This window comes from Carcharhinus amblyrhynchos, chromosome 9 (assembly GCF_965287045.1).
Source record: "Carcharhinus amblyrhynchos chromosome 9, sCarAmb.v2.hapA, whole genome shotgun sequence".
NCBI lineage: Eukaryota > Metazoa > Chordata > Chondrichthyes > Carcharhiniformes > Carcharhinidae > Carcharhinus > Carcharhinus amblyrhynchos.
Genome location: NC_137332.1, coordinates 79638670 through 79665377, shown reverse-complemented (window position 1 = coordinate 79665377; position 26708 = coordinate 79638670). Strand labels below are relative to the sequence as shown.

Below are 26708 nucleotides of genomic sequence, written 5' to 3'. Positions count from 1 at the left end.
TTTGACAAGAGTAACAGGAGTACAGAATATAGGGCTAATGGAAGGACTCTTGGTAGTGTCGCCGAGCAGAGAGATCCCGGTGTACATGTGCATAGATCCCTGAAAGTTGGCACCCAGGTTGTTAAGAAGGCGTACGGTGTGTTAGCTTTTATTGGTCGAGGGATTGAATTTCGGAGCCGTGAGGTCATGTTGCAACTGTACAAAACTCTGGCGCAGCCGCACTTGGAGTATTGCGTACAGTTCTGATCGCCGCATTATAAGAAAGATGTGGAGGCATTGGAAAAGGTGCAGAGGAGGCTTACCAGGATGTTGCCTGGTATGGTGGGAAGGTCTTATGAGGAAAGGCTGAGGGACTTGAGGTTATTTTCGTTCGAGAGAAGAAGGTTAAGAGGTGACCTAATTGAGGCATACAAGATGATCAGGGGGGTTAGATAGGGTGGACAGTGAGAGCCTTTTTCCTCTGATGGTGACAGCTCACACGAGGGGACATAGCTTTAAATTGAGGGGTGGTAATTATAGGACGGATGTCAGAGGTAGGTTCTTTACTCAGAGGGTGGTAAGGGCATGGAATGCCCTACCTGCAGCAGTTGTGGACTCGCCAACTTTAAGGACGTTCAAATGGTCAGTGGATAGGCATTTGGATAACATTGGAATAGTTTAAGTTAGAGGGTCATTAGATTGGTTCTACTGGTTGGCGCAACATTGAGGGCTGAAGGGCCTGTACTGCGCTGTAATGTTCTGTGTTCCGTGGTGTTGTGAGACTTCTTACTCTGTCTATTCCACCAGGCTATCATGTTTTTTTGAAGTTCACCACACTCGCCACAGTTCACAGTTCTGTCAAGTTTTGTCATCTACAAATTTTGAAATTGTGTCAACTGCGCCTAAATCATTAATGCATTCAGAAAAGCCGTTTTCTTAGTACTTACTCTTGTGGAACCTCCCTGTGTACCACCTTGCCGAAAGAAAAGGCATTGCAAATCAAGGAAAGAACGTGAAAAAACAGGAAGACCTAAAGAAAGAAGGAATAAATAAAAATACCAGGTAAATACAACTGCTTAGACAAAAATACAATTGATAAAATAACTTTAGCTTATGATTTCATATAATTTATTGAATTCTTACATGATGGTAAGTTATAAAATTGATTGAAAAAAATCAAAGTTAAAGACCTACTTCAATTCATTGGGCTAAGATAGGGCCAATGTGGAAACTTCCTTCAGAGAGCTCAAGTTTATTCCTGAGAGATTATTGCAAAAGCTGCATAATTGATGGACTAAAACATTATACATCACAGCTGACCCAAACACACTCTCACTTGACTTTATGTTGCTTCCCCCCCTCGTCCATCACTGTGCTGTAATCGCTCTCTCTTGCTTTCCCCCTCCCTCCCTTGCTCTTTCTCTCCTTCTCCCTCTCCGTCCCTCTTTCTCCCCATTTTGTATTGTCTCCTTTCGTCTTCCAAAAGTTGCTGTGTTCGGAATTAGAGTTTCCAGATGATTTTTAATGGCCGTGATGCCCTCATCCTCACAACTGGGTAAGGAAGTGGTGCATTTCTAATAATGTTGCAAGCCACAACAGCCTACGGTACTGCCAGGCAATTTGCGAAACGTACAAACGAACTGAACCATAAGCAGCAGCATCGAGAGGATCAATTTCCTTTTTCAATAGTTATGTCTGAATGCCAGTATCTATTTTCATATTGTATTGAGACAAGCCTTCTGTTGCGGTTCCTTGAAATGTAGGATATGGTTTGAAATTCCTTGCAGCAATTTCACATAGCACCTGAGATTTTGAAGACGTGCATCGGGCCTCTGGATTAAAGTCTTTGTTCCACAGTTGGAAGAACAAGATGCTGATCATTTGTGTGATTCAAAGCCTAAAACAAATAAAGTATCATATAATGGATTCTTGTATAAAAACATAAAATGCTGGAAATACTCAGCAGGTCTGGCAGCATCAGTGGAGAGCTATGTTGTTAATGTTTCAGATCTGTTACCTTTCATCAGAACTGGGGAAAGTTAGAAATGTAATAGGTTTTGATTTAAAAAAAAAAGTGAGGTTGAGGGTGGGAGACATTGAAGTATTCATGGTGTAAGGCCAAGGGGAGTAGTGACAGTACAAGTAAAGAAACAAATTATGTGTCGTCAAAGAAGTGAGAATAACAATAACCTGAACAGGTGCCACCTGAAAACCATGTCAAAGAAATAAGTGAAAAACCAAACCAATCAAGAAAAAGGGGGAGGAGATCACAATTCTTGATTTTTGTGATTTAAGTTTTATTTATTAAGAATATGGATAAATAATATGGAAATATTTTAAATCACTTGCAAAAATCTGGATTAGTTGCAGAATTCACTTGTGAAACCATTCTCATTATTCTCAATTTACTTGAACGCAGTTACTTTAAGAAATTGAGACTCACTTTGTTTCTTGCTCTTTTGCATTACTTTGCTGCAGGTTATTCCTGCATGTTGTTAAAAGATTACATTAGTAGGCCAAACTGCTCTGCTGGTTTGTGTTCAGAGTATTGTCACTGTGAAATGTTTACATCAATTGATATGTTAATGAGGCTGCTATTTGACTTTTTCCCTTGTAATTGGCAAAATAATAGTTATCACCTGAAGCCTTTGAAAAGTGTTCATCTTTCAGTAAGAATCTATAAAAAGCTACAGAAGTTCAAAGACAAATGAACAAATCCTGTAAGTTAGCCAAAAATTGACTTATCTTCCCTTTCCTACGTTATATGTAAACTCAAATGCAGGCAGGCTGATGGTTCCAGACAAATACTTCAAAATATTTATTGTGTATCAATTTTCTCGGAATTGTCTTGCATTTGGAGATACTTGGTTGTTTACATAATTAACTAAAATTGAATGTACTGTGTTGCTGTTCTTTTATTTTGTGTCTTAAGACTCTACTTCATGTGTTAATTGCAGTGTCTTGTGCAGATTTGTTGTCAGTTTCTACATCATTCATTTTCAAAGCATTTTTTTTCCACATCACAAATGTCATGAATAAAATCTTTTCCTTAAGTTGAGAAAACATGAGATTTTGCTTTTCCAACCTCCAACCATTTGAGTATGCTTTAGTCATAAACCCGAAAACTGAACATTTGCAAAAATATCAAATTTTTTTAACTTCAAAACCTTTAGTGCAGAAACCCTAATTTTTTTGTCTGCACTGTTGGTCTTCTGATTTTTGTGATGGAAATATCAAAAAGAACTTCTAGGTACCCTGTATTTATTATTGAGTTGTACATACTACTTTTCTAGCCATTCTGTTTATTTTATGTTATAGCCAGCCTAAGTTTAGGCTATTCTGTTTATTTTACATTACAGCCAGCCTAAGTTTAGGCTATTGTAATGTAAATTTATATATTTTTAAAATTAATTTATGGGATGTGGGCATTGCTGGTTAGGTCAGCATTTTTTTGCCCATTCCGAATTGCCCTTGAGAAGATTGAGATGAACTACCTTCTTAAACTGCTGCACATCCTATGGCATAGGTAGACGCACAGTGCTGTTAGGGAGGTAGTGCAGAATTTTCACCGAGTGACAGTGACGGTGATATGCTTCTCAGACGGTATGCTAAGTGACTTGGAGGGTTGTAGTGCTGAGGTTCTACTTGTCCCCAGTGTTGCAAAGGATGACCATACTGCCATGGAACGCTCCAAGTAGCTTGACCATGCCATATCACCTATCCCTCATGGAAAAATTTATGCGGAGGAGCACTTCTGACAACAAGTCCATAAGGAAGTGGTCTGCATGTAACACTAATGAGCCCCAATGCGAAAAGGAGTTGGTGGATCCTGTCAGATGGTTCCCTGAGTAGATTGGCATTTAGCAGAATGCCTCATCACCAGAACTTTCAAACAAGCGCCAAGACCAAGCTTGGCTGGTGGTGAGAAAGACACTCCTGATGAGATCTTTCCTACATGCCTGGAAGGAGTGGTGGGGAAAAAAAATCATTGTCCACCTCCTTGTGGAATGTGCCTTTGCAAAGAAGGTCTGAAAAGAGATCAAGTGGTTTTTGTCATGGTTCATCCTGACTGACTGTTGCAGACTGGCACCTTCCAAAGTCCAGAACTACATGCTCACTAAAGCATGGGGCAATTGCTTCAGAAGTGCAATGGGGAAGGTAGTTGTCTAAGATCTTTCAACCACAGTGAACTGAGGGGAGCAGAATCACTCATTGAATGCACGCAGTGAATATTCTATGTATCCTAGTTTGTAAAATACCTTTGCAGCATTTGTAAGGACAATGGGCCCGATTTTACTCGGTGGGCGCTAAATTGTAGTAAATTCAGGCATCGGGCCTTGAACATGACCTGCACCTGAATCCGAGCAGATCGTGACTTTACCAGCACCCGATTTGGGTGCGAATCTGGTCATTAGCATGCATTTAAATTGATGTAATGAACCACGCGCCCAACTTTACCGCCAAATCCCACTTTACCATCTTGGGATCCGTTCCAGATCCGCACTGTAAGCAACCTGCTAATTGAAGCATCTCAGAATGTTAGTTGATGTGTGTAAAGAACCTGAATATTATCTCACTTTGTGTGATGGCCATTTTGCAATGTTTATGAAGCTCTTGCTTATATTTTATGAATGAAGTATATTTTTGCCAAAAAGGGGGAGCTTCCAGTTGGTGGTGTTCCCCCGTGTCCCCTTCCCACGTGTCCCCAAGCCATAATTATGTAAATTCCAAAATTCAGTCAACCCCGAGGGTTTCAGATAAAGGAATTTCAACCTGTAACTGCATGTTTGCTGTTTTCGTTTACAAAATCAGTTTCTAAACACTAATTGACCAAAAAAACAGTTGTGTTATGTCATGAAACAGAATAACCTGATGCAAAAACAAGATTTGGAGAGATATAGTTTATTGAAATTCTCTTTTGAAGTGTTAATGCCTTGCTTGCTCTCACTACCCTGCCAGTTGTTCCTTGCAGTGTTGCAACTATTTTTATCTTAGTTTCATCAGTTGTTATGAACATTGCGTCTCCCATCTTTCCCCTTCTCCATTCTTCCTGAATTTTTACTTTGTAATTCTGCATGCTTTGCGCTGTTAATGTGCTGAGATTAAGTTTTCACGATTTGCTATTGTAATTTGTTATTTCTCCGGACATCAGGGCTAGGGTTCTTCCTGACGTAAAATCACATGCAAGATTTACTATTTACTGGCTTGCTCTTTCCTGCTCATTGATGAAAATCCTACACTATTGATTTTGGGCTCAAAGTAATAATGTAAAAAATGTATTTTAATTAATTCAAAGCATCAAATTTATAGATTACAGAATAACTACTCACTTATAAAACATTAAAAATGTTGGTAGAGGTTTGAGTCCACTACAGCTTTTCAAACTCAAATATGATATTTTAGGTCTCTGTGAAAGGAACAGAAGCACACCCATCTCTGATCATTATTTCACCAAATATGAACTGTCTTGCAGCTTTTACATGATTTCTGTGTAAAGTCAAAAATTAAACGTATCATGATAAAGCATTAAAATATTTAAGTTATTCATTTTTTTAAGGAACTTCTTAAAAACCTACTTTTTCACTTGACCTCTTTAACCAAGAGTTTCATCTGTGTCTCAGTTGGTGTAGCACGCATGTGCCTGTGTCACAGATTTCTGGGTTCAAGTTCAAGGTTTGACAAAACTCAAGATTGACAATACTTTAGGACTTGAACAGCAGGTTAGGTGTAAAGATTCGCATTCTAAGCAGTAATCTCTAAACTGTCTGTGCTTTATGTGCTGTGTCTGAGGCCAGAACTCTCCATTCACCTGAAGAAGAGGGAATCCCCTCGAAAGCTAGTGAGTTTACTATCAAATAAATCGGTTGGACTAAAACCTGGTGTTGTCAGACTTTTTACTATCAATACATTGTCAGAGGTGCCATCTTCTAGATGTGATATTAAACTGAGACCTCATCTACCTGCTTGGTGGATGGAAACACTCCCATGGCATGTTAGGATATGAGCAGAGGAGTTATCCTCAGTTTCCTGGCCACTATTTGTCCCTCAATTAGCCGCTCAAAAGGAACAGATGTGATCATTATCATATTGTTGATTGTTGGGATTTGCTGGGTGCATATTGCTTGCCCTGTTTCCTACATTACAAGACTATTCGTCAAAAGTACTGAATTGACTGTGAAGTGCTTTGAGACATCTTGTGGCCTTAAAGGGCACTATATAACTGTGAGCCTTTTTTCTTTTTGTCAGTCAGCTTAATAGATCATTTCTGGCTTGTTGTGATCCTTGAATTCTCCTGTGAGGTGCTTTTAGTAGTTTATTGCATTAAAGGCCCCCTAGAATTGAAAAGTTGTTGTTGGTTGGAATTTATGGCTTGCACACCAAAGCTGCTTAATGTGAAGAGGATTTTCTTTGGTCACTTGACAAATGAATACTTTGACTGGTGTGACCATTCTTATTCCCAGACAAATTCCTTATGAGCTGTTAGATCTCTCTTGAAATAGATGCTTGTTATATTTTAAATTCTTGCCAGTTGAAGTGTTGAATATCTAGGGTGCCGTTTTGGCATTCTTTGTGAATTGGATAGATGGCCTGCCTTTCTACTGGCCGAACTGAATGTATTAGTCTCAAGGACGATAATTTTTGTTTTACAAATCCAAAAATACTTTGACAAGTTTAGTCAATGAGTGACTTAACTGGCATTTAACAATTTACAACCCTTTGAATTCTGAAGCAGTATTCCGTGGAGACCTGAGGTTTTGGATCATAGTAGACCTTGACGACTTTAAAACATAGCAGAGATTGAAATATAGCATTGCTGCTGTCATATGAATTTTCACATAGTTGTAAATATTTTAAGGAAGCCCTTTCCAAACTTGTGCATGCCAATTTCTGTTTCAATGCTTTACACTGCTTCAGAGTTTTGTGCTGGGTTTTCTTTTCAAATGTACTCCCACCATATGTTGTTGCTAAAACTCCGCTCTGCATATTTAGATGCAACGTGGAATTTTCAGTCACATGTTCTGCACAAGATGTTACCAAAAGTAGCTCAAGTGGGAAATATTTGTCTACTCCAGTTTTTACGGGCTTGTGTGAGGATTCTGATGAGTGTGATTACCTATGAACAAATAATGGGTGCCCTATTGTGTTGTCCTGTATCTTCTACCACTAATCTTGAGGGGCAGTTGATTTTTTTCAAGAAGCGTTTGGGCAGAGTCACTAGGAAATTATCTTAATATTTGTTCTCTAATGTACAGTGTTTTGAATGTATCAAGCGAAATAATGGCAAGTTGAAATTTCAGAAGGTAAAGATTGAAAGCATGAATAATGTGCCCTATAACACGAAGGAAATGTGATTGTATTAAATGGGATTACTCTCAGGTTACTTGCGCCACAAGAAAATTCCCTGCTGAGAACAGCACTTCTGTAACTCCTCTGCACTGCTGTTAACACTGTTGAATTGGTATTTTGTTGGAACATAAAGACAGATTGCAGTGTTGAACTCTCCTACCCCTCTTTATTGACAACAGCTGTTGATTGTTCTCGTGAGATATTTTGTACTCTTGCCACATGAAAATTTTAATGCTGCACTTGGCAATCACCATGTGTTCTGTGCAAGTGTTTTCTTTAACACCAAGATCCAGCAAAAGAACTGATTCCTTGAAGAGGTGGACTTTTGGCCTGTCTGTAGATTCCTACAGTGTATCTTAAATGGTGAACATTAGTTTAGGGCAATGGTTCCTAATCTTTTATACATCATGGCACACCTCTCTACATATATATAAAAAAACATTTGAGGCACAACTACTTCTTCAGTCTTCCTTATTGGGAGCTACATTTTTAACTTCTCCCTGTCCTTTCTTCCTTCATATGGAAATGCAGGTGTTGGACTGGGATAAGCACAGTAAGAAGTCTCACAACACTAGGTTAAAGTCCAACAGGTTTATTTGGTAGCACGAGCCATAAGGTTTCGGAGCACTACCCTTCATCAGGTGAGTGGGAGTTGTGTTCACAAACAGGGCATATAATGACACAAACTCTGTTTGTGAACACAACTCCCACTCATCTGATGAAGGGGCCGTACTCCGAAAGTTTGTGGCTTGTGCTACCAAATAAATCTGTTGGACTTTAACCTGGTGTTGTGAGACTTCTGACTGTACTGTTCCTTCACCCAAGCTTTTTGTGCCCTTTTGGAGCTTTTGCTTTTTGTGCAGGCACATGGGACCTTTGTCTTCAGCTCCAAGTCCCGTTGGTCATGCGCATGAGCATGACCAACATAAAAAATCTAAACCATGTATGCGCGGCTCTTTCCCAGCCAACGTATATACAGGAGCACCAAGACTGGCTGTGAAGATGCCAATCGCAGATGTTAAGATTAGTTTTAGTTCAATTACATGTATTTTGAATCATTCTGAATCATTTTTATTACACATTTGGTGGGTCTTCATGGCTTGCAGCACACTGGTTGGGAACCTCTGGTTTCGGATTCTGGTGACAAACTTATAAGAACATAAGAAATAGGAGCAGGAGTAGGCCATCTAGCCCTTCGAGCCTGCCCTGCCATTCAATAAGATCATGGCTGATCTGTCGTGGCTCAGTTCCACATTCCCGCCCTCTCCCCATAACCCTTAATCCCCTCTCTTATCAAAAACCCATCAACCCGCGTCTTAAAAATATTTAGCGAGGCAGCCTCCACCACTTCAACGGGCAGAGAATTCCAGAGATTCACCACGCTTTGAGTGAAGAAGTTCCTCCTCAACTCTGTTCTAAACCGCCCCCCCTTTATCTTGAGGCTGTGCCCCCTAGTCCTACTGTCCTTTCTGAGTGGGAAGAGTCTCTCCACCTCTATCCTATCCATCCCATTCATCATCTTATACATCTCAATGAGATCTCCCCTCATTCTTCTAAACTCTAACGAGTACAAGCCTAGTTTATTCAGCCTCTCCTCATAGCTCAACCCCCTCAACTCCGGTATCAGCCTAGTAAACCTCCTCTGCACTCCCTCCAAGGCCAAAATATCTTTGCGCAGGTGCGGCGCCCGAAACTGCACACAGTACTCCAGCTGCGGCCTCACCAATGCCCTATACAGCTGCAGCAAGACCTCCCTACTTTTATATTCAATCCCCTTCGCTATGAAGGCCAGCATCCTATTCGCCTTCCTGACCACATGCTGCACCTGCAAGCTGGGTTTTTGCGACTCATGCACAAGGACCCCGAGGTCTCTCTGCACCGTCGCCTGCTGCAGTTTTTCGCCACGTAAGTAATAGTCCTTCCTACCATTCTTCCTACCAAAGTGGACCACCTCACACTTGCCAACATTAAATTCCATTTGCCATTTCCTGGCCCATTCGCCCAGCCTATCTAGATCCTTCTGCAGACTCTCCACACCCTCCGCACAATTTGCCGTTCCCCCAATCTTGGTGTCATCCGCAAATTTCGACACCCTACACTCGGTTCCCTCCTCCAGATCATCTATATAAATGGTAAAAAGCTGAGGCCCCAGCACCGACCCCTGGGGCACTCCACTAGTCACCATCCGCCAATCCGAATAGCACCCGTTGACCCCCACTCTCTGCCTCCTATTTGACAACCAATCCTCTATCCACGCTAACACCCTACCCCCAACTCCATGTCCCTCGACCTTCTGCAATAACGTCTTGTGAGGTACTTTGTCAAACGCCTTCTGAAAATCCAGAAAGACCACATCCACCGGCTCTCCTCTATCCACCGCCCTAGACACATCCTCATAGAACTCCAGTAAATTTGTCAGACACGACTTCCCTTTAATGAAACCATGCTGCGTCTGCTCTATCAAGCAATTCCCTTCAAGATGCCTCGCAATTTCCTCCTTAATGAGGATTCTAACATTTTACCTACCACAGATGTTAAACTAACAGGCCTATAATTCCCCGCCTTTTGCCTGGCACCCTTCTTAAACAACGGTGTAACATTAGCCGTTTTCCAATCCTCCAGCACTTCCCCGGAATCCAGCGACGTCTGGAAAATAACCACCAAGGCATCCACTATCACCTCCGCCATTTCTTTCAGAACCCTCGGATGCATTCCATCCGGTCCTGGGGACTTGTCCACAATCAGTCCCTCCAGTCTGTTGAGCACCGCCTCTCTAGTAACAGTAATGATTAAAACTTATGAGTCACAATGATTTACAATTCAGGTCTCTTATCGGAAACAGTTCCATACTATAAGTTAAGAAAAAAATGTTTCAGTATTTTAGATAAATATACACTTTTTGAACTGCACGTAGTATAATGTGGTTACTCGAGAAGGGAAAGGAAAAAGTGATTTAGGGAAGTGATTTTACAGTAAAATAAGCAAACATATTGTGAGTTTGCTGAGAGCAAGTCTTACTTTTATATTAAAGATACGAGTGCTATGCCTTGTAAAGCATCATGCAACATTGCATTGCTTAGATTGAACAGTGTTTTGGTTGGCTTCTTAATTCTTTGGTGCTTTTTTAAGCACTGAGTACCATTGTATATATTATTTTGATGAGAACATTTGAAGATATGTACTTGTAAATTTCCAACTTCAGTGCTACAGAGGTACAGAGAGTGGAGCGAGGTCACTGGGGGGGCATTTGGAAGTGAGGGAAATATTCAAATCAAGTTGCTTTTGACCCGGAGTAAGTGTAAGTTCACGAGCAGTGTGGTGAAAAGTGCACTGGAGCTGGTGTGAGTTAAGACTTGCACAGCTTGTTCATGAACTCAAGTTTATTGAGCATAGAATGTGGGAGGTAAGCTAAAGGTGCTCTGGGATAATCAAGTCTTAAGGGAACGAAGACATGAACAAGATTTTCAGCACAGTTGAACTGAGACAGAGGTGAAGCTGTGTGATCTCCTGGACGTGGAAAGAGGCAGTCTTCGTGATTGCAAGAATATGTGGTGGGAAACTCAGCCTGGTGGTCAAATGAGACACCACAGTTGCTTAGTCCCAGACGGTTGCCAGGGAGAAGGATGCACTAAGTAGTTAGAGGACAGATTTTGGAGTGGGATCGAAAACACAAACTCTTGTCTTAGTAATATCTAGTTGGAGGAAATTTCTGCTTATTCAATACAGGATGTTGGATAAGCAGTCTGATATGGCAGTAGTGGAGAAGCCTGGAGAGGGTGTGGTGAATGAGAACTTGGCGTCAGCTTAGATATGAAAACTGATGTTGTGCTTTGTAATGATGTTGCCAAGAGGCAGCATGAAGAGAAAAACTGGAGAGGGCCAAGAATAAATTATTGTGGGAATACCAGAGGTAACAACGTGAGAGCAGGAAGAAAAGCCATTGCAAGTGATTCTCTGGCTTTTTTTTTTGGATTGGTTTTATTCCAATTCAATCAAGTCCAATTCAGAGTCTCAACACATTCCCGATCCAAGCTGACAAGACAGGGCTATCATCGCCTGTCTTGGGCTTGATCTACATGATCCAAGCTGATTGGAGTAGGCATAGCTCCTCCTCCTCCAAGGCTTGATCTCATTTGCATCTTAGCCAAAAGGCTGAAATGCCGCTTTTAAAAATTGCTTCAAGTGAGGCTGAAATGTAACCTAATGACTTCAACCAAGCACAGCATGTCAATACTACACTTGATCTTAGCCAAAAGACCGAGAAGTGATTCTATCTTTGATTATTAACTCAGGGGAGAGCGTGGACGAGTCCCCCGCTACCACAAATTTTGCAGTCCAGTATCCCACATTACGGGACATCGCAAGCGTCAACACACCCGAAGTGTAATGGGCTAGCCTCGTCCTGGGCGAACTACCTGCTTGATCATGGTTTCACCCCTGAACCACTTGAGAGTAGTTCCACTCAACTGGATGATACTGGTTATCCGTCGAGGAGCATAGTGTGGTCAACTTTATCAAAGGTTGCAGAAAGTTGAGAAGGATGAGGAAGGAAAATTTACTTCAGTCACAGTCACATAGGATGCATTTGTGATGTGGTTCAGCGCAGTTTCAGTACAGGAGCCTGGGTGGAAATCTTATTGGAGGAATTCAAACATGGACTTCTGGGAAAGATGGCACAGATTTGAGAGGTGACAACACATTCAAGCACTGAAATGGAAATGCAAAATTATTAAACTCACTTTTTTTGAAGCAATACTGAGGTTTCTATTTATTTGTGTTTGAATCAAGATGTTGAAGAACACAAACCTGATTTATTAATGGTCAACTGATGATTTCATAGTGATGATGAACAGTACAATGTACTCGAAGAAGTTGTGTAAGAGAAGTAATCTAAGCTTGACTACTATTGGCATTGGTTTATCAGCTAAGTTCTCAGTGTATTATTCATGCTTAGAATCTGAAAAAATTATGAAAGCTTGAATAACAAGTCAGGCTTATAGTGTGGGAATGTAATGACATCAGACAGTTGGAAAAGGGTTTGTTTACCGTTTCCATGGAAACCACCCACTATGTGTTGAAGCCAGATTCTTATTTCGTGACGTGTCATTGAAGGTTTTGTTTGGATTTCTCAAGTATGATGTCTTGTTAGTGATACCTGAATCTTGCCTTTGAGGAGACTGCTGCTCCCTAATTTAAACAATGTATCACACAAAGCAAGTACAAAAAGAGATTATCTTCGAAATAGACTGATGCCAAGTTGCATTAAAAATACAACACTCAATCAATAAATTTGTCTCAGACTGTCAATTAAAAAGAATTGAAAACTTTGGAGCCAAGTCACATAGCAAAATTTGAACGCTGATGGTGACAGTGTTGACTCGATTGAAAGTGAAGTAGTGAATGGTATCTGTTAACAGTTTACTTGAATGAAATTGTTTTTAATCCAAGGCACAAACAGTAGCAATGGTCCTGGTGTCAAACATATCTAAACGCTTCCTCTGCTACATTTCTGGGGAAATACTTTAACATGATGAATTGTTAAATTTTCACAGTTTCAAAGTGTATTTATTAGTGTCACAAGTAGGTTTACATTAACAATGAAATTACTATGAAAATTTCCTCGTTGCCACACGTTAGCACCTGTTCAGGTACCTGAGGGAGAATTTAGTATGGCCAATACACTTAACCAGCATGTCTTTCAAACTGCGGGAGGAAATCAGAGCACCTGGAGAAAACCTACTCAGACACGGGGAGAATGTGCAGACTCTGTACAGACAGTGACCCAAGCTGGGAATCAAATTCAGATTCCTAACGTGCGGAAAGGAGCAGAAAGATATGTTGATAGGGCTAGACAGAAGGCTGATGGAGGTTCAAATGGAAGATAAGCACAAGTATGGAGCCAAATGGTCTGTGTAAGTATTGCAAATCATGTGTAAACCTTGCTCACAACTTGGTCCCTTGTGGATTCTCCCTTCCTATTTGTTAACAGAAAAGTCAATTCCTAAACAACTGCATTTGTATTATTCACTTCCACAGATAAGAACTGTAAACAAAATCAAGAGAAAGGTAACAGAATCCAGCTTTATACTTGTAGAATTATGCTGGCCACATTTTTTTCTAAATAGTTGTTTAGTTAACCACCTGTTAAACTTCTGCCCATTGCACAGGACAGTGTGCTAAATTCTCCCTCAGTGAACCTGAACAGGCACTGAGTGTGGCGACAAGGGGATTTTCACAGTAACTTGATTGCAGTATTAATGTAAACCTACTTGTGACACTATTTGTTAAACTTTAACCTTGAGTTTATCTAGCTTCCTCTCAAATGCATCTGTGACAATGTTCCCAACTATTCCCTCTAGAAGCGAGCTGCACATTCCAGCCACTCTGGGTAAACAGGTTTTTCTTCAATTCCCTGTTTTCATTTATTAGTGACTGTCTTCTATTTATATAATCTGATTCTGGTCTCCCCACCATTGGAAGTATATTCTTGTCTAACTTTTCAAATCCTTGGATAATCTTAAATGCCTCTGGCAGATTCTTTCCTTCTCTAGAGAAATGAGTAAATAGTCTCACAACAACAGATTAATTTGGTAGCACGAGCTTTTGGAATACTGCTCCTTCATCAGGTGAATATGAGATTTGTTTCACAAACAGGGCATGTGTAGACACAAGCTCACTTACAAGATAATGGTTGGAATGCGAGTCTTTAGAGGTAATCAAGTCTTTACAGATGCAGACAATGTGAGTAGAGAGAGGTTTAAGCATAGGTGAAAGAGGTGTGAATTGTCTCCAGCCAGGACAGTTAGTGAGATTTTGCAAGCCCAGGCAAGTCGTGGGGGTTACAGGTAGTGTGACCAAGATCCCAGTTGACCCCATCCTCGTGTGCAGAACTTGGCTATCAGTTTCTGCTCAGCGATTCTGCGTTGTCATGAAGGCCGCCTTGGAGAACGCTTAGCTGAAGATCAGAGGCTAAATGCCCTTGACTGCTGAAGTGCCCCTCAAAAGGAAGGGAACACTCCTGCCTGGTGATTGTCCATTCATCCGTTGTCGTAACATATGCATGGTCTCGCCAATATACCATGCCTTGGGATATCCTTTCCTGCAGCATATCAGGTAGACCACATTGGCTGAGTATGTACCGTGTACCTGGTGGATGGTGTTCACGTGTCAGATGATGGCATCAATAATCTGGCACATGTTGTTGTGGCAGGGTTGTGTGGTGTTGTGGTCACTGTTCTCCTGAAGGCTGGGTAGTTTGCTGCTTACAATAATCTGTTTGAGGTTGCGCGGTTATTTGTGTCATGAAGGCCACCTTGGAGAATGCTTAGCCGAATATCAGAGGCTAAATGCCCTTGACTGCTGAAGTGTTCCTCAACAGGAAGGGAACGTTCTGATCTTCGGCTAAGCGTTCTCCAAGGAGGCGTTCGTGACAACGCAGAATCGCTGAGCAGAAACTGATAGCCAAGTTCTGCAAATGAGGATGGCATCAACTGGGATAGTGGGGGTGTGGGGATGGCCTTGGCGAGATATTTGTCTTCATCGATGACATGTTGAAGGCTCCAGAGAAGATGTCATGGCATCTTCGCTCTGGGCAAATACTGGATGACGAAGGGTACTCTGTTCGCCATGTCCTGTGTTTGTCTTCTGAGAAGGTCGGTGTGGTTTTTCACTGTGGCACGTTGGAACTGTTGATCGATGAGTTGAGTGCCATGTCCTGTTCTTACAAGTGCGTTTTTCAGCATCTGTTGCGATCCTCCTCATCTGAGCAGATTCTGTGTATATGGAGTGCTTGTCTGTGGGGGATGGCTTCTTTAATGTGAAAGAAGTTTTGGGCGGAAGCCCTGTTGTGCCGAGCTATGTCTGAACCCAAGATCAAGCTATCCCATTCCCTATCATTCTGGCGTGCTCCATGTGCCTATCCAATGACTGCTTAAAAGTTCCTAAAGTGTCCGACTCCACTGCCACAGCAGGCAGTGCATTCCCCATCCCAACCACTCTCTGAGTAAAGAATCTACCTCGGACATCCCTCCTATATCTCCCACTATGAACCTTAAACTTATGCCCCTGAATATACTGTCTTGACTGTAATACAGTGTTATTGAAATTCTTGTTTATTCCCTTTCACTCATCAAAAAACCATTTGGTATTATTCTCAGTTGCATCACCCATGCTACTGACCTTGCAGTTTTGTTGCAAGGTGAGAAATGCTGGCTTCTGTTGCACATCAATATCGGTGGCCACCTTGAGTTTGCGAACTTGCAGTTTGAAGAATGAATTAAGAAAAGGCTCTCGCATTTGCTATTTACTAACATCTTGTTATAGCAGAGGCTGAGCTCTAAGAAGGTTTAATTCTACTGGGTCACTACCATTGGTTTTCATTTCTGAAATTGAAGGTGACAATGGATTAAGGTAAGAAGCAACAAATTTCCAAGGCAAGAAAGACCTGAAGAAACTTAATGTAGGGCACCAAGAAGAGAGGGAAGGCCAGGAAGGAGAGCTACTCCACCTATGTTGACAAAGTGATAAAGCAGGTTCACCCCGACACCAGTGTTAGTGCGAGTGGGCAAAACGACCACTTCGGACTCAGGGTGAAGTTCAATAACAGCACAGCTTTATTTTCTTTTACGTCGACGGAGAAGCGCAGTCAGGACATACAATCGGACTGTCCCGAAAGCGCTCTAACAATCCCTTGCAGCAGGCTATAGTTATACCTGAACTTCGGTGTAGTATGCGATTCAAATGCTAATACTTTGTTTACAGTATTCAACCTTAGCCATCCTGTCTCGATATTTTCAAGTGTTGGGGAAATTGTTTTAAGTGTGTGTTAATCGTTTTGTCTGATTGGTTATTAATGGCCTAGAATCTCTGGGGTTTGAACCATAGGTGTGTCATTGATCTCAAAAGAGGTTTGAGGGGCCAGGAACGTTTCCTTAGCTATGCTAATTTTAGGTGTCTCCATGGGTTGTTTGTCTGTTTTAGTAGTGCTGATTTTGATGGGGTGGGGATGTGTTTTTTAATTTAGTTCCTGTAGGTGCCATCCTGTCCAGCTTCCCTTGTGTGCTAGCCCTTATTTGCATTCTAAAAGCATGCTCTTGCCTGCTAATCTGTGTCTGTTACTTTGTAATTTTTAGTGGAGAGGCTCTGAGTGTAACTTTAGTCTGCTTCAATATTATGTGCCCAATTTCTTAAAATTTGTTGTCTGATAACACCAGCAACTTCTCCAAGGCCATGAACATCATGAATTTGTTTGCTCGTGACGTCTTCGAGCACATTGCGGGTGAGGCCCATTACAACAAGCGCAGCGCCATCAGCTCCCAGGAGATCCATACTGTCATGTGCCTACTGCTGAGTAAACACACTGTCAGAGGGGACGTAGATGGTGACCAGGTATACCAGTTCAAAGTAAAACTACATCACATTCTGAAAAACACACAATTTCTTCACCTAGCTGGAAATTTTAGTGATATGGAGGAAATTAATTTTCCTGAAATTCTTTGGTCCACGAGTGAGCCATTTAGTAATGAGGGCAGAACAGTTAAAATACATACCATCATAAAAGATAGTTCTGCAGCACAATACATTTGTGATGAATCTAATGTTACCAGATGCTTGCTTTAATTTGAGTTACAAATCTGATGCCATATCAGAATTCCATACAGGGAATACTGAGGTAGCAGTAAAAACATTTGCTCAGTTTAATTTTATCAGCCGAGCCATGGTTTTCAAAATTTAACCTTTGCTCAAGATTTTGAGAGGGCAGATTCGCAAAGGTAGCAGTGAACTTAAATCTGGTCAGCTGAGTAACCTGTTATGGGAGGGAAATTACCAATACAGAAGAAAAATGCAATATTTTAAAAATCATCTTGATGTAAAAGGAAGCTTATGGATATCCTTCAAGTCAAACTGCAATCAAAGGTACATGGTGAAGTGAAGACCAAATGGCAGACTGATCATCTGCTCGACCAAATCAAATGTCACCAAAAATATTGTATAAGCAAAAGGAAATGGCTCTCAGGAGGACAGGAAATATTTATCAAGCTCCGCCAAAGGTTGAAAGCAACTATGTCAGAATGTTATTGCAAAAGACAAATATCTACATTGGGAAGAGTGAAATTTTTTTCTGCAGTAGATTAATGTGGACTTGCAGATTATGACAGAGGGTTTTATTGGCTAATTTACTTCAGTTTTCAATAAAATTACTGCAGAATTGGCACTAGACTCTTGGAGTGGATGAGAAACTGGTTGCATTCTTGCAAGTAAATATTAATAATGACTAATTTTGCATTGGCACCAGTTAAATGGTGGATTTGAACAGTGTTCAAATTGGAACTGATACTTTTGACCATCAGTATTAATGATTTGAAGTGAACTATTTGCAAGTTGATAATGTAAAGATTTGTGACAGTGTTGGGATCTTAAATATGAAAAAAGCAGTTTGTTTCAATCTAGTTCGAATGATCTTGTGTCTTTTAAAATATCAGTGAATATCAGTCATGGCTTTTTTATCCATTTATGTGGGGATGATGCCAATCAAACATGCCTACTATACAGGATTCAGAACTTAAGTCTGTTAAGTAAAAGGGACCAAGGATTTTTAAGGCATAAATTTCTTTGGGTATCCAACTAATGCTTCAAGGCTGCAGCAGATAATCGAGTACAATGTATTTCTCGGATAATAACCAAGCCAAAAAGGACAATTCTGTAATCTAAGAGTTTGGTTAGATTTTGGCCTCTCACCTGGAAAAATTTCAGAGGACAGCCAGGAGATTAAATTAACTTTGAGATCTTTAGTTATCAAATGAGCTTAGGGACCTGTGTCTATCAATTTCAAAGATCCTTAAATTCCGGAAATATTTTAAACAATGAAGGGATTAGGCTCTAGTCTACGTGGGTAGACTATTCATATGGTTATGGAGGATGACTGTGAAGATGCATATGACTGTGAACTACATGGGCATGGAACTAGGTGAGAAGTCAGGAGCTCATTTTCCTAGAATGTTGTGGCCACTGAAATCCATAATTGATGCATGCAACAGATGTGGGTTGTTTGCTGCAGGAGTTCAGAAGGGAGCTGGATGAGTTCTTGGCTGTGTCCAATGTTGCAACTCAAATCCTCGGTAACAGATCACATGGTCACCATCTCATTCAACTCAGTTTGATCAGCTTTGAAAGATCAAAGCAGAATCTATTTTGTTTGATCCTGTGATATTTTTCTCTTATTATTTTGTCTTTTTCCAAAGTTTCTGTAGTGCTTGATGCTTCATGGCTTTGGGAAATGCTCAGTAGACCACTGGTCTTTTACCTTTCTGCCATTTCTCTATGTACATGCATAAATATCTCAATAAATTCCTCATCTTGGTGCAGGGCCTATGCATCTGTTAAGGCAAAAGTTGATGAAACATTTGAAGCAGAGGAAATACAATGGATTTTATTTTGGATGCTTGAAGGAAGAATTATCATGAGCACACGTACCAAAAGATTTTGTTTGTGTTGGAGTTTTAAATGGTTTACTGGGGTTTGAGAAGATAAATTGTTGAAGCAAATCCATTTTCTTGACAGTGAAAGCTTTTGAAGCAGAGGTGTTTTTTGAACAAGGAACAGCAGTGTGTTTAAACTCAGCAGCATGTGATATATTTCGTGGAGTATCTTCTCAGCTTGAGCATCTTGCACACAAATCTGGATCTTCAGGAAAGTTCAGGTGAACAGGCCTTCCTGTGCCCTTGGCTGGAGTCAGTACTTTATGCACTGATAAATTATGTTGAAGGCAGTAGCAAGACATTAATGATATGTTTGAATAGTACCCCTTCCAGCCTTTTGGAGGAGTAGATTCTTGATGTGATAGCTGCAAATGGATGTTCTACTCCTGGCATGAGGGAGTTTTAGTAAATAGATAGGAATTGTAGCTATAGGGTATGGGTAAAGTGATACTTGCATAAATCATCATGTATCCACTGCATCTTAACTCTGTAACTTCTTCCTGTCCAGTACAATAATTAAGCTAATTTCATTTGATTCATGAGGTTATCAGCATTTTCAGCAAGAATGGCAAGTTTGACAAATGTTATTTTGCATATGTTTCAAGCTCATGGAAGAACTTCATATGCTAAAATCCTATATATAGTCTAATGAATCATGCCCATGGCCCTAATTATGGCATGAATGTGCTTCAACTTAATGCAAGATCCCATGATAACCAATGTTTATGTTTAAAAATTTGAGTGCAGTAATCACTTGTGACGAGACGTCATGGTGCAAATTGCAAATATATTCATAGAACCTACAGTGCAGCCCATTGAGCCTGCACCAATGACAATCCCACCCAGGTCCCATCCCCGTAACCCTCATATTTATAATCCTAATCCCTCCGACACAAAGGGGCATGGCTAATCAACCTAACCAGCATATCTTTGGGAGGAAACCGGAGCACCTGGAGAAAACCCACACAGAAAAGGGGAGAATGTGCAAACTGCACACAGACAGTTACCCGAGGCCAAAATTGAAGCCAGGCCCTTGGCACTGTGAGGCAGCAGTGATAATCACTGCCACCATGCTGCCTCAAATATTATTAGTAATAAGGTGGTAAAGTTGTATACTTCTGTTGGGATACTAGGTGGCCACTGATATTCCATTTCACTGGTTATACAAGTCCAGTTTGTACAGTTTCAAGATTTGTCTGTGTCTGAAATTTCAGTTTTTTTTTGCCTTAATTTCTTTGTCTCCTTGGGCTATACAGTATCAGCAGCCTTTGCAAGTTGTGCCCTGACCTAGCTACCCTTAATTTCATGTGTGGCCACTGGCATTCTGAGCCATATCCAAGCAACACAGAAATGTTAACCTCGAGTGGAGACTTAATCACAAAACCTGTTTTAGTGAGGAGGCAGGTTGGCTTAAAAGTGAGATGGATCCTTTGCAATTCTCTTTTATTTGTGTGAAGTCATCAGATCTGGCTGAAAATGATGCAAATCCAACACCGCTACATCTATAAGCTTAAACCACCACCTCCCCATTCGCGTTCTTCGGTACTCTTATCTAGAAATCCATGGCTGTTTTAATTTGCGCAAAGCAGGAAATTCACAGCAGTGTAGTATGGGAATGAAAAGCAGATGCAGAAGATGCAGTTTGTGGGCTGGTGTCTCAGGCTGGAATAGAAAAATAAGTATATTTAGAAAAATTTTGAATCTAACCTCTGGCTGAGTCCATTTACCATCTTGGAACAACAAATTGACACTTTTGAAAATTTTTCAATCTTAGTACCAATGTGACACATTCTGAACACTCAATCTCTTTCACAAAAATCAAGCTTTGGTTTACAAAGAAAACAGTTGCTTGATGCAAATATGGAATGCGTACTCAGATAATGCAATGTGAAAGATCACCAAAAGGTGCAGTTTCAAGAATTTCTAATTGATTGTTGCATATTTGAATGGAACCAGAACCACAAATTGAATTGATTTGATTTATTATTGTCACATGTATTAGAATACTGTTAAAAGTATTGTTTCTTGCACGTCACACAGAAAGCATACCGTTCATGAAGAAGAAAACGAGAGAGTGCAGAATGTAGCGTTACAGTTATAGCTAGGGTGCAGAGTAAGATTAACTTAATGCAAGATAGGTCCATTCAGAAGTCTGATGGCAGCAGGGAGGAAGCAGTTCTTGTGTCGGTTGGTACATGATCTCAGACTTTTGTATCTTTTTCCCCGAAGGAAGAAGGTGGAAGAGAGAATTCCAGGGTGCATGGGGTCCTTAATTATGCTGGCTGCTTTGCTGAGGTAGTGGGAAGTATAGACAGAGTCAATGGATGGGAGGCTGGTTGATGTGATGGATTGAGCTACATTTACAACCTTTTGTAGTTTCTTGCGGTCTTGGGCAGAGCAGAAGCCATGCCAAGTAGTGATACAACCAGAAAGGATGCTTCCTGTGGTGCATCTGTAAATGTTGGTGAGAGTTGGAGCTGACATGCCAAATTTCCTTAGTCTTCTGAGAAAGTAGAGGTATTGGTGGAATTTTTTAACTATAGTGTTGGCATGGAGAGACCCAGACAGATTTTTGGTGATTTGGACACTTAAAAGCTTGAAGCCCTTGATCCTTTCTCCTTCGTCCCCATTGGTGTAGACAGGGGCATGATCTCCTCAATGCTTCCTGAAGTCGATGACAATCTCTTTCATTTTGTCTCTTCATTGTTTGAGATCTGGCCCACTACAGTGGTGTTGTCACAAACTTAAAAATTGAGTAGGAGGGGAATTTGACCTCACAGTCATTAGTGTATAAGGAGTATAGTACACAGCCTTGTGGGCCACCAGTATTGAGGATGATCATGGAGGTGGTGTTGTTGTCTATCCTTGCTGATTGTGGTCTGGAGTTGGGAAGTTCAGGATCAAGGCATAGAGGGAGGTGCCGAGGCCTAGGCCACTGAGTTTGGAGATGAGTTTTGAAGGAATAATGCTGTTGAAGGCTGAGTTGTAGTCACTAAATAGGAGTCTGACATACATTTGTTATCTAGGTTTTCCAGGGTTGAGTGCACGGCCAGGAAGATAGCGTCTTCTGTGGACCTATTGCGACGGTAGGCCGATTGTAGTGGATCCAGGCAGCCTGGGAGACTGGAATTGATTCGTGCCATGACTAGCCTTTCAAGTCACTTTATAATGGTGGACGTCAGAGCCACTGGATGATAGTCATTAAAGCATGCTGCTTGGCTTTTCTTTGGTACTGGGATGATGGCCGTCTTCTTGAACAGGTGGAGATTGCGTTAAGTTCACCAGGGAGGGGTGCGTTGGAGCCGGCAATTTTACATGCTGTCTTCTTGTAGCCTATTATGTCTTGTAGATCTTGCCATAGCCAGAGCGGGTCTGTGTGGCTAGCCTGGGACTCTTGCTTGGTCTGGTATTGTCTGTTGGCATCTTTGATGGATCTCCTTAAATCGTATTTGGCTTTCTTGTATAGGTCAGGGTTGCCTGACTTGAGCAACTCAGACCTTGACTTCAGCAAGCAGTGGATACCGCTCCTCATCCATGGTTTTCGATCGGGAAGCAAATGGATTTGCTTCTTTGGTACATAGTCTTCTATACACTTACTAATGAAGCCAGTTACTGTACTGGTGTGCTCACTCAGGCTGTAGCCATGCAAATAGTAAAAGCTGCTTTAGATAATTGGTCAAGTGAACTGCATTATTACCCGTGTCAAATGAAATAATTTGACAGTTGCAAAATGAAATTCCTTCTCATGTATGCCAGCAGAATACCTTAACCCTTGCTTTGGAAAAACAATGCCAGCTGCTTTGGTATAAATTCTCCTGTTTCTCATATCCACTTTCATTAAGTGGAGATGCCGGTGGTAACAGACCACTGTCCGCAGCAAACTACCCAGCCTTCAGCAGGACAGCGACCACAACACCCCACAGCCCTGCCACAGCAACCTCTGCAAGACGTGCAGGATCATCGACACGGATACCATTATCTCATGTGAGAACACCATCCAGCAGGTATATACTCTTGCAACTTGGCCAACATTGTCGACCTGATATGCTGCAGGAAAGGATGTCCCAAAGCATGGTACATTGGGGAGACCTTGCAGACGCTATGACAATAGTGAATGAACACCACTTGACAATCACCAGGCAAGAGTGTTCTCGTCGTGTGGGGAACATTTCAGCAGTCATGGGCATTCGGCCTCTGATCTTCGGGTAAGCATTTTCCAAGGCAGCCTTCACAACACACGACAATGCAGAATCGCTGACCAGAGACTGATAGCCAACTTCCACACACATGAGGACAGCCTCAATTGGGATCTTAGGTTCGTGTCACACTATCTGTAACCCCAACAACTTGCCTGGGCTTGCAAAATCTCACTAACTGTCCTAGCTGGAGACAATCCACATTTCTTTAACCTGTGCTTAACCCTCTTTCCACTCACATTGTCTGTACCTTTAAGACTAAGTTACCTGTAAAGATTCGCATTCCAACCATTATTTTATAAACTGAGTCTGTGTCAATATATGCTTTGTTTGTGAACACAACTCTTCATTCACCTGAAGAAGGAGCAACACTCTGAAAGCTTGTATTACCAAATAAATCTGTTGGACTTTAATCTGGTGTTGTGAGACTTCTTACTGTGCTGACCCCAGTCCAACGCTGGCATCTCCACATCATAGATTATAAGAGCAGGGATGTTATGTTGGTGCTGTACAAAATAGGAGTGCTTTGTGCAGTTCTGGTTGCCTTACTATAGAAAGGATGTGATTGCACTGGAGTGGATGCAGAGGAGATTCATAAGAACATAAGAAATAGGAGCAGGAGTAGGCCATCTAGCTTTTCGAGCCTGCCCCGCCATTCAATAAGATCATGGCTGATCTGTCGTGGCTCAGTTCCACATTCCCGCCCTCTCCCCATAACCCTTAATCCCCTCTCTTATCAAAAACCCATCAACCCGCGTCTTAAAAATATTTAGCGAGGCAGCCTCCACCACTTCAACGGGCAGAGAATTCCAGAGATTCACCACCCTTTGAGTGAAGAAGTTCCTCCTCAACTCCGTTCTAAACCGCCCCCCCTTTATCTTGAGGCTGTGCCCCCTAGTCCTACTATCCTTTCTGAGCGGGAAGAGTCTCTCCACCTCTATCCTATCCATCCCATTCATCATCTTATACATCTCAATGAGATCTCCCCTCATTCTTCTAAACTCTAACGAGTACAAGCCTAATTTATTCAGCTTGTCCTCATAGCTCAACCCCCTCAACTCCAGTATCAGCCTAGTAAACCTCCTCTGCACTCCTTCCAAGGCCAAAATATCCTTGCGTAAGTGCGGCGACCAAAACTGCACACAGTACTCCAGCTGCGGCCTCACCAATGCCCTATACAGCCGCAGCAAGACCTCCCTACTTTTATATTCAATCCCCCTCGCTATGAAGGCCAGCATCCCATTCGCGTTCCTGACCACCTGCTGCACCTGCAGGCTGGGTTTTTGCGACTCATGCACAAGGACCCCGAGGTCCCTCTGCACCGTCGCCTGCTGCAGTTTTTCGCCACGTAAGTAATAATCCTTCCTACCATTATTCCTACCAAAGTGGACCACCTCACACTTGCCAACATTAAATTCCACTTGCCAGTTCCTGGCCCATTCGCCCAGCCTATCTAGACCCTTCTGCAGACTCTCCACACCCTCCGCACAATTTGCCGTTCCACCAATCTTGGTGTCATCAGCAAATTTCGACACCCTACACTCGGTTCCCTCCTCCAGATCATCTATATAAATGGTAAATAGCTGAGGCCCCAGCACCGACCCCTGGGGCACTTCACTAGTCACCATCCGCCAATCCGAATAGCACCCGTTGACCCCCACTCTCTGCCTCCTATTTGACAACCAATCCTCTATCCACGCTAACACCCTACCCCCAACTCCATGTCCCCTGACCTTCTGCAACAACCTCTTGTGAGGTACCTTGTCAAACGCCTTCTGAAAATCAAGAAAGACCACATCCACCGGCTCTCCTCTATCCACCGCCCTAGACACATCCTCATAGAACTCCAGTAAATTTGTCAGACACGACTTCCCTTTAACGAAACCGTGCTGCGTCTGCTCTATCAAGCAGTTCCTCTCAAGATGCCTCGCTATTTCCTCCTTGATGACGGATTCTAACATTTTACCTACAACAGACGTTAAACTAACCGGCCTATAATTCCCTGCCTTTTGCCTGGCACCCTTCTTAAACAACGGTGTAACATTAGCCGTTTTCCAATCTTCCGGCACTTCCTCGGAATCCAGCGACGTCTGGAAAATAACCACCAAGGCATCCACTATCACCTCCGCCATTTCTTTCAGAACCCTCGGATGCATTCCATCCGGTCCTGGCGACTTGTCCACAATCAGCCCCTCCAGTCTGTCGAGCACCGCCTCTCTAGTAACAGTAATGTCATTGAGACCCTCCAGTCCTACCACCTTTCCATCTCTAACACCCGGCAAATTATTCACGTCCTCCTCCGTGAAGACAAAAACAAAAAAGTTATTCAAGACCTCAGCCATATCCCCATCCCCTACCACTAAATCCCCCTTCTCATCCTCTAAGGGTCCAACGTTCACCCTAGCCAGCCTCTTCCTTTTTATATATTTATAAAAACTCTTGCTATCCTTTTTTATATTAAGCGCTAGCCCAGCTTCACAGTTTCTCCTACCCTTCTTTATCAACTTCTTTGTCAATCTTTGTTGACATTTAAACCTCTCCCAATCCTCTTCTCGCCCACTACTCTTAGCTACTCTAAATTCCTCCGTTTTTAATTTAACGCTTTCCTTCACCTCCTTCGTTATCCACGGCTTATTACCTCTCCTTCTACGGTCCTTTTTGACCATCGGAATAAATTTCTGCTGAGCACCAAGAAAGATCTCCTTAAAGATCCTCCACTGCTCCTCAGCAGACCTACCTTCCAACTCGCTCCCCCAGTCCACATTCGCCAATTCTTCTCTCATCCTACCGTACTCCCCTCTATTCAAACAAAGGACGCGCGTCCGGGAATCCACTTTCTCCTTCTCCATCTGCACCAGAAACTCCGCCATACAATGATCACTCTCCCCAAGAGGATCCTTCACCGCAAGGTCCCTGATTCTACCCGCCTCATTACATAGCACCAGATCCAAGATAGCTCGCTCCCTCGTCGGCTCCAACATGCACTGTTCCAGGAAACTATCCCGGCAGCATTCCAAGAACAACTCCTCGAGCCCACCGTGTCCAACATGGGTCGACCAATCTATATGTAGATTGAAATCCCCCATAACTACGGCTGTCCCATTCCTGCACACCGCACTTATTTGCGCGTTAACAGCCCGCCCCACCTCCAGATCATTATTCGGGAGCCTATAGACGACACCCACCAGCGTCTTCCTCCCTTTTCACCAGGATGTTCCCTGGGATGGAGCATTTGAGCTATGAAGAGAGGCTGGATAGGTTTAGGTCGCTTCCTTTAGAGAAGGGTGTGAGATGTGAGAGGGCTGCTTGAGGTGTATAAGATTATAAGGGGTATGGCCAGGGTGGATAGGAAGCAGCTGTTCTATTAGTTGAAGGGTCAACAACAAGGAGCCTTAATTCAAGGTGAGGGATAGGGCTTTACAGGGGATTGAGGAAAAATCTTTTTACCCAGAAGGTGGTGGGAGTCTGGAATGCACTGTCTGGGAGGGTAATAGAGGCGGCTAACCTCACAACCTTTTAAAAGTATATTGAGCATTTGAGATGTTATAACATTCAAGGCTATGGACCAAGTGCTTAAAAGTGGGATTTGTGTAGATATAGTGTATTCTCAGTGCAGACTCAATGGGCCAAAGGGTCTTTTCTGTCAGTTTGACTCTAAAAGAGTGCCAAACAGCATAAAGGAGTAAGGGTGTTGGAAAATACCAGAGAA

The 26708-nt window shown here is 42.1% G+C and overlaps 1 protein-coding gene and 1 non-coding gene across 8 annotated transcripts in view; one reads left to right on the top strand and one right to left on the bottom strand.

The window, feature by feature from the left end:
* Positions 1–26708, top strand: part of rasal2 (RAS protein activator like 2) — a 388464-nt gene that overhangs the window by 123285 nt on the left and 238471 nt on the right. The window lies entirely within an intron of this gene.
* LOC145348776 (U1 spliceosomal RNA) lies at positions 11616–11780 on the bottom strand. The gene has a single exon (XR_013888013.1). It is a non-coding gene; the product is annotated as a U1 spliceosomal RNA (small nuclear RNA).